Raw genomic sequence first — 8967 nt, 5'->3', positions numbered from 1 at the left:
AGTCTCTGATTCAGTAGATCTGGCATACAGCCCAAGAATCTGCATCTCTACTAAGCTCCCAGGTGATGCTAATGCTGTTGGCCTGCAGATCACACTTTGCGAAACAGTGACATAGAGCAAGTGATGCTTGGTTCTCACATATAGAACCACCCATCTGAAAATATAGGTTGCCCAGACCACATCCAAGACAACTGAAACCAGAATCTCTATGGATGAGACCCAGGTAGTGGAAATTTTAAAACTCCCCTAGGCAGAAGACTTCATAAACAGAAAGGCTTAGCTGAAGTCCAGGAGCCTGTGCCTACGTTGGTTATTAGTTTGAGTGACAGGAACTATAAATAATAAGACATATCTTTACTACAAAGATTTCCCCTACATTATCTCATTTGAGCCTTAAATAATCTTGACAGAAAAAGAAATCAAAGAGTTTATCTCAATTTTAGAGCAGACAAATAAGGTAACTATTGGCAGTCCTTGCAGGTAAATCAGACTTAAATTCTTTTTTTATCTTACTTCTTTCAAAATACCAACTTTAGAGTTAAATAAACTTAGGATAGATAGGGGGTCTGATGAGGAAACCTTCTAGAGAATTTATTTATTTATTTATTTATTTTTATTGTTGGGGATTCATTGAGGGTTTACAAGAAACCAGGTTACACTGGTTGCATTTGTTAGGTAAAATCCTTCTTAGAATCTCCTGGAGAATTTAATGCAGCAACTTGGTTACAGAGGTGATGGAAGAGCTGAGTATAGCAATTCAGGGATTAGCAGCAGGAAACTGCCACCAACCCTGACCTGAAAGGAAAGGCACTGCCATTGGAACCCAGTGTTATTTGTTGTAGGCAGAACCACTGGTGTGCCTGGCAGAGCCATGGCACAAAGAAAAGGAGAGGGGGAGAGATTCACTGGTTTCGCCCTTCCTGCCAAGCTCCTACCAGAGCCTTCTTTTAGCCCAATGAATGCAGAAGCCACCTCACCTGGGAGTTTGGGAAACAGCAGGCTGTATGGAGCTCTGAGATCTAAGCACAAACAGGCCCAGAACTAGGTGTGTGGACTGGAGTCTCAGGACTGCCCATGTAGTAAACTGGGCGACCGTATGCCCTGATCTCTGGGAAACTGAATTTTTCATTCTACAACATGGAGGTTATAAATCTAGATTGAATAATTGAGTGGAGCAACACATATACACATAAACCCCAGAAGATCTGAGCAGGCACTGAGCAGGCACCTCCTAAACCTTAATTTCCTTCTCTCCCTCACCCCCCACCCCCATCCTCTGCCAACAAATCCATTCATCTTCCCACCATCCCACAACTAAGAAACTGCTGGCAACAATGGTCCACATATGAGTGATATCAGTGCTACTTCTGTGATCAAAGGTGGGGCTTTTCCCTTGGAATACGGCTGCCATTGCTGCCATTGCAGTAGACATCCAATTCCAGGACTGCTGTTGCTGTCACAGGTGAGTTAGAACAGAACTAGGGAAAGATAGATCCAACGGGGGCGCTGAAGATGGGGCAATGGTCAGTTTGAGAATCTATGAATGACACAGCCCAGAGAAGTGGTGCTACTACTGAATAAACTGACCCAGTGGATTGCAGTACAGACTGCTCCCAAAACTGTGTTTACCATGTCATCAGGCTGGTGACCACAAGCTACAGAACTGATCTTCCTCTGTCTCCCAATAGAGTATACAGTAGGTAAAACAATTTCTGAAGACATTTTCAGGCACATGGAGAGCATTTATTTTTATATCACTATTTTCTATCACCAATTAAAAGTAGTAGGCTCACCTTCAGGTCACTTTCTGATCAGAGAAACTGGATGGACACACATGATCTAAGAATTAGTCAATAAAGACAAATAAGAAAAAAAAAAAGTACAGAAGGTAGAAAATGTAGCTTCCTGATCAGTTAGTAGGAAACTGCAGGCTCAGTTTTTGCTAGTCTGTCTTACAGAATGCTAACTTATTAAAGCCTAATACCAAGTTGATGCTTAAACAAAATAAAATAAAATCTTCATTTAAAAGTATTTAACTATGGGTGAGTAGACCTGGGCTCTATTGCAGGATCCAACACAAAAATTTCAAGTCTCTGTTTTCATTTTGCTTCCTTTGTAAAATTAGAGTTAATAATTTCCAAGCCTTCTTCTAGATCTAAAATTACATAATTCTTTTAAAAATTGGGGAAGAAATTTTAAATTTGACCCATTATCCCTTCAGAACTTCATTAGTTGAGAAGAGTTAGCTGTAAAGGCTCAGTGCCTGTAGTAGCTCAGTGGTGAGAGCGCCAGCCACATGCACGGGGCTGGTGGGTTCGAGCCCAGCCCAGACCTGCTAAACAATAATGACAACTACAACAACAAAAAACTAGCCGGGTGTTGTAGCAGGCGCCTGTAGTCCCAACTACTTGGGAGGCTGAGGCAAGAGAATCGCTTAAGCCCAAGAGTTGGAGGTTGCTGTGAGCTGTGACACCATGGCATAATATTTTTGTTTTAATTTCCGATTAATATGAGGGTACACATGATTAGGTTACATTGCTGGCATTTCCAAGGTAAAGTCCGAGCTGTATTTAACAACAAAATGTAGCACCACGCTGGAATTCAGACAGAAAACTCTAATCCGACTGCCCTGGGCAATTTACCCACCTTCTCTGAGCCTCAGTCCTCAGGAATAACCCTTGCAGTGACTTCTTCTAGGGCTGCTGGGAGATTAAATGGGCCCGCACACACTCAGCACTGTACCAGTGCCAAGCAAGTGGCATCAATTATGTTAGCTATTATTAACCACATTTAAGCACGAGGGAAAAGTTTTTTTTTTCTTTTTTTACTCAGTTTTTAAGAAATTTTCAGAACCCCATAACAAAATTTATCGTGCTAATATTAACTTCTAGAGAATTCAAACACTCATATTAATGCATATAATGAACAAACAGGTCTTTCTTGCTTATCCTTAGTACAAGAGAGAATATATTAGAATAATAACAACTTTTCCTCTATTTAAATAGCACCTTTTCCCCAAAAAACTTTGATGTATTTTTCATAAGTACTTTCTTTAAATATCTTGACTAGAGGATATAATCCCACTTAAACTACAATGTGTTTTGTAGGAAACAATAATTATGATGTAGTTTTACAATCTTAAACTTTATTGAAGAAAAAATTGTATGTACTTTGTCATCTTCAATATTATTTTTTAAAGCATCACATTTTCAGATAGACTTTACAATTAATTATTATTATTATTAGCAATAATAATACTAATTATAATCATTAGCTCCTGGCAGCTGTTCAGACAAAGAAACTAGAGGCTCAGTAAGTTTCTCTGAGTTTCTCATTGTCATGTAACATATAATTTTAAAATACTGAAAATAGATTTAAACACTAGTAATTCTATATTTATTTCTTAACAGTGTTGTGACGTAAGAGATTTCTTTCCTGTTTAAGTTGTTTCTTCCAGCTGCATACATAGCAATTATTCAAACCTCTGTAACTCACATGAGACTTAAAGACAGAGATCCTAATAAACCTTACCAGAGTTTGGAGTAAAATATATCAATTAACTTGACATGTTTTATCATGCTTCTTAATTCAGCTTGTTTCAGAGCCTGAGAGAAGTAAACTACTATAACATCATGTTTTTTAAAAAATCAATAAAAGAAGTAAAAAGATTAATCATTTTAATTTTAAGAATTAAAAATAATTAATTTTAATATAACATATCCCAAAGTGTCTAGAATTAATAATCTTGCCTGAATGCCACTACTGATCCTTATCAGAGGGGAATCTGAAAATGTTTAGTTGCTTTAGAGTTTTCATGGTGAATGATAACATGTGCTTTATAAATTTTCCCAAAACTTATTCACTTTTCCATGTTTGATCCATATTTTTTCAAATATTTTTCTTTATATTTGTATGTACTACTCCGTACTGCCTCTATCCTAACTTATATCCACTAGATTCCATTTATTAAATTTAAAGAATACAAGTATTTGCTCTTAGGTAAAGAAAATTAGGTAGTATCTTCCTATTTCATACGCCTCAGGAAAATTACACAATTAAGTTTTTTAATAATCAAGGTAGGATTTGCGACATACATTCATTCTCAAATCTTAGTGCAAAATAAGAATGTTATATTAGCCAAAGGCATGGTATTGCTACAAAAATATAGACCTACACCAATGAACAGAAAAGAGAACAGAGATATAAAATCATCTACCTACAACCAACTGATCTTCTACAAAGCACATGGTAACCTGCACTGGGGAAAAGAAGCCTTGTTCACTAAATGGTGCAGGGAAAACTGGGTAGCCACATGCACAAGAATGAACCAGAACCCCTATCTCTCACCACTGACAACAATTAACTCAAGATGGGTAAAAGACTTAAATCTAAGGTATAAAACCATTAAAACTTCTGGAAGAAAATGTAGAAGAAATTTTTCTAGATATTGGTCTAGCCAAAAAAATTGTAACTAAGACCCCAATGGCAACTACTGCAACAACAAAAATAAATAAATGGGGCTTGATTGAATTAAAAATCTAGGCCGAGGCCAATACGGCAGTGCTGGTGGCTCCTGGCCTGCTCTGCTTCCAGATCCTGGTCTGTGCTCCAGCGTGGACACAGCAATGATGGCCCGAGATGTCCAACAGAGTGTTGCTGCTGATGACCCAAGCAGCAGTCAACCCGCTGTGACCACAGCCGGAACTGTGGTCCCTAAACCCACTGCATATCCCAGTAGCCAGGGCAAGTATGTAGTGGCCAAGCTGGATGACCTTATCAACGGGCCCCTCCGGAGCTTGCTGTGGCCCATGACCTTTGGCCTGGCCTGCTGTGCCGTGGAGATGATGCACAAGGCAGCACCCTGCTATGACATGGACTGTTTTGGCGTGGTCTTCCATGCCAGGCTGATGTGATGATCATGGCTAGAACACACACAAACAAGATGGTCCCAGTACTCTGTAAGGTCCACGACCAGATGCCAGAGCCTTGCCGTGTCGTGTCCACGGGTAGCTGTGGCAATGGAGGAGGGTACTACCACTATTCCTACTTGGTGGTGCAAGGCTGTGACCACATAGTGCCTGTGGACATCTATGTCCCAGGCTGCCCACCCACGGCAGAGGCCCTGTTGTACAGCATCCTGCAGCTGCAGAGGAAGATCAAGAGGGAGCAGAGTCTCAAGATCTGGTACCACGGGTAGTGCCCCACTACTGGAGCCACCAGAGCATGTCTGTGTTGTTGCCCCTCGAAATCGTCAATAAAAGCTTCCCTCAGCACCCCCCCGAAAAAAATTTAAAAAATAAAAATAAAAATCTTCCACACATCTAAGGAAATAACAAAACAAATAGACAACCTACAGAATGGAAGAAAATGTTTGTAATCTACATATCTGATAAAGAACTAATATCCAGAATCTACAAAGAACTTAAACAAATCAGCAAGAAAAAAAAACATTAAAAAGTAAGCAAAAGATATAAACAGAAGCTTTTCAAAAGAATATATACAAACGGCCAACAAATATATGAAAAAAAAATGCTCAACATCACCAACCATTAGGGGAATGCAAATTAAAACCACAAGGGATGGGACACATTACAAGAGGGATTCTACCTAACAAATGCAAATATTGTAACCTAATTCTTTGAACCCTCGAATTGACCTGAAGCAATAAAAAAAAAACCACGATGAAATATCACCTTACTCCTTTTAATAAAAAATCCAAAAACAATACATGCTGGTGTGGATACAGAGTTAAAGGAACACTTATACACTGTTGGTAGAACTGCAAATTAAAATAAACCCTCTGGAAAATAGTATGGAGATTCCTCAAAGAACTAAAAGTAGACCTATCCTTTGATCCAGCAATCTCACTACTGAGTATTTACCCAAAGGAAAAGATATCACTTTATCAAAAATACTCTTGGACTCAATGTTTGTTGTGTACAATTCATGATTGCAAAGATCTGGAATCATCCCAAGTGCCCATCAATTCACAAGTAGATTAAGTTTAAAATACGAGTTCTGTGCACGGAGGCTCATGCCTGTACTCCTAGCACTCTGGGAGGCTGATGTGGGCAGATTGCTTGAGCTCAGGAGTTTGAGACCAACCTGAGCAACAGCGAGACCTGGTCTCTAAAAGTAGCCAGGCATTGTGGCAGGTGCCTATAGTCCCAGCTGCTTGGGAGGCTGAGGCAAGAGAATTGCTTGAGCCCAAGAGTTTAAGGTTGCTGTGAGCTATGACACTATGGCACTCTACCAAGGGTGTCAAAGTGAGACTCTGTGAAAGAAAGAGAGAGAGGGAGGGAGGGAAAGAAGGAAAATATGTATACCATGAAGTACAACTTGGCCATGAAAAGGGATGAATTAATACCTTTTACAGCAATTTGAAAGGAATTAGAGATAATGGATCCTAAATGAAATATCTCAACAACGAAAAAACAAACATTGCATGTACTCGCTATTAGACTGGAACTAACGAGTGGGCACACATGTACACAAAGGGAAAGTCAAAATCACTGGGAATCATGCAGAGGTGGGGGAAAGGGGGAAGGCAAAGCCCATCTAACAGGCACAATGAACAGTATTCAGGTAATGGGCACATTTGTAGCCCTGACTCAAGCCACATAACAAGAACATTTGTACCCCCTTAGGATTTTGAAATAGCAAGTAAATTAATTAAAATTAAAAGAAAAAAAAGACTGATCTGCAGACTTCCAATCCAGGAGAATGGCAGGCTAGGTAGTCTGAAAGGTCTTCATGGTGAAACAAATAAATTCAGCATGAAATGTAATTTTTGATGCATTGCTAGGCCTACAGTAAATAAGATGTGACAGGCATTACAAATGCTCCCCAATACCTGGTTCTCCTTTCTTTCTTGGGCACATGGAAGATTATACTTCTCAGGTCCCTTATAGTTGGGGAAGTCACATAACTAGTTCAGTTAAATATGAACAAGATGACAGGCATCATTTTTACATTGATAGAGTGAAAGTTTCGTGTATAACTCTTTACATCAGGCATCCTCAAACTATGGCCCGGAGGCCACATGCGGCCCACCTAGGACATTTATCCGGCCCACTGGGTATTTTTGCCGCTGCTGCCTGTCCTGCTTAGCAGCCAACTTGTCCCGGGGCCCACAGTCCAGCCCTCCAACAGTCTGAGGGATAGTGAACTGGCCCCCTGTTTAAAAAGTTTGAGGACCCCTGCTCTACACACTTTCTAACCTCATGCCATTAAAACAGAGGCCTCATAATGAGATAGTAGAGCCACAAGAACAAAATATCCTAGACAAAATATCCTAAAGTTCAAAATAAAAAGATGTTCTGATAAAATACAAACAGAGTATTTACCACCAATAGACTACACTAAAAGAACTATTTTTTAAAATGTACTGTGAAAAAAAAAATCTCTAAAGGAGGGGCTGAGATGCAGGAAGAAATGGTGAGCAAATGACTTCTTTAAAGTTTAGAAAAATCTAAGGAAACACTTGTTTTTCGAATCAATAGCAATATCTGATTTGTAAAGATAAGAAAAAAGAGAGAATAAAACACTAGATAAAAATAATGTGTAAGCTGGGAGAAAGTGATCAGTACAGAAGTGTTCAAAAGGGGCCTGAAATATTAATTTGAAGTGTTGGTGAGTAAGTATAGTCAGCCTTTTATGTCCACAGGCTGTGAATGTACTTTAGGCTGTGATGGTTGCATCTGTACTGAACCCCTACAGACTTTCTTGTCATTATTTCCCTAAACAATACAGTATAATAATTGCATTCATTTGCCTTGTATTAGGTATTATACATAATCTAGAGATGACTTAAAGCGCATGGGAAGATGTGGAAGGGTTATTTGCAAATACTGTACCATGTTATATCTGCAGATTTGCGGATCCAAAGGGGTTCTTGGAACCAATTCCCCTGGATGTCAAGGGATGGCTCTATGCACAGTAAGATCTCGAGCATGAAAACAGAATGTAATAATTTCCAACCAGCAGACAGGGAGATAATGAATTAAATGAACAAAACATTTTTTCATCAAAATGTAAAAGGCCAGAGAGAAGAAAGAAAAGCATAGACAAATCTAGACAAATAGAAAGCATGAAGTAAGTTTATAAATACAAATTTAAATGTATCTTTAATCACAATAAAAGTGGACTAAATTGCCCAATTAAAAAAGACAGGCAAAATCCAGTCACATGCTATTCACAAAAATCACAAGTAAAGCACATGGACCATGGAAAGTTTAAAAGTAAAGAAAAGCCAGGTGTGGTGGCTCATGACTGAAATCCTGACATTCTGGGGGCTGGGGAGGGAGAATTCCTTGAGCTCAGGGGTTCTGATACCAGCCTGAGCAAGAGCAAGACCCCATCCATCTCTATAAAAAATAGAAATATTAGGTGGGCATGATAGTGTATACCTGTAGTCCCAGATACTTGTGAGGTTGAGGCAAGAGGATTGCTTGATCCTGGGAGTTTGAGGTTGCAGTGAGCTATGATGACATCACTGCACTGTGGCCTGGGCAGCAGAGCAAGACCATACATGCATACATACATTCATTCATACATACGTACTTGTAAAGAAACTTTTCTTTCTTGGAAAAGAAACTCCAAACTCAAAATATAGCCAGGAAATCTTGCTAGAACTGCAGGAAAAAAAATGAAAAATTACTATTATGATGTGTCAACCAAAGAGAAAAAACAAGTCAAGCAAACAAAAAGTAACAGCAACTATAGCTATAGAAGAATTCAAACAACACAACCAGCAAGCTTGACTTATCAAACATACCCAGAATACACCCAATAATTAGAAACTACAAGCCGGGAGCCATGGCTCAGCCTGTAATCCTAGCACTCTGGGAGGCTGAGGTGGGTGGATTGCCTGAGCTCACAGGTTCAAGGCCATCCTAAGCAAGAGCAAGACCATGTCTCTAAAAAATAGCCAGGCATGGGTGGCGCCTGTGGCTCAAAGGAGTAGGG

The 8967-nt window shown here is 39.5% G+C and overlaps 1 pseudogene; it reads left to right on the top strand.

Moving 5' to 3' along the window:
- The first annotated feature begins 1345 nt into the window (after positions 1 to 1345).
- Positions 1346 to 5197, top strand: LOC100946328 (annotated as a pseudogene).
- Positions 5198 to 8967: the final 3770 nt, after the last annotated feature.

The sequence above is a fragment of the Otolemur garnettii genome, unplaced genomic scaffold (genome assembly GCF_000181295.1).
Source record: "Otolemur garnettii isolate 467f Iridium unplaced genomic scaffold, OtoGar3 scaffold00106, whole genome shotgun sequence".
Classification (NCBI taxonomy): domain Eukaryota; kingdom Metazoa; phylum Chordata; class Mammalia; order Primates; family Galagidae; genus Otolemur; species Otolemur garnettii.
Note: the sequence above shows the minus strand (reverse complement) of the source record. Positions and strands in the feature narration are given on the sequence as shown.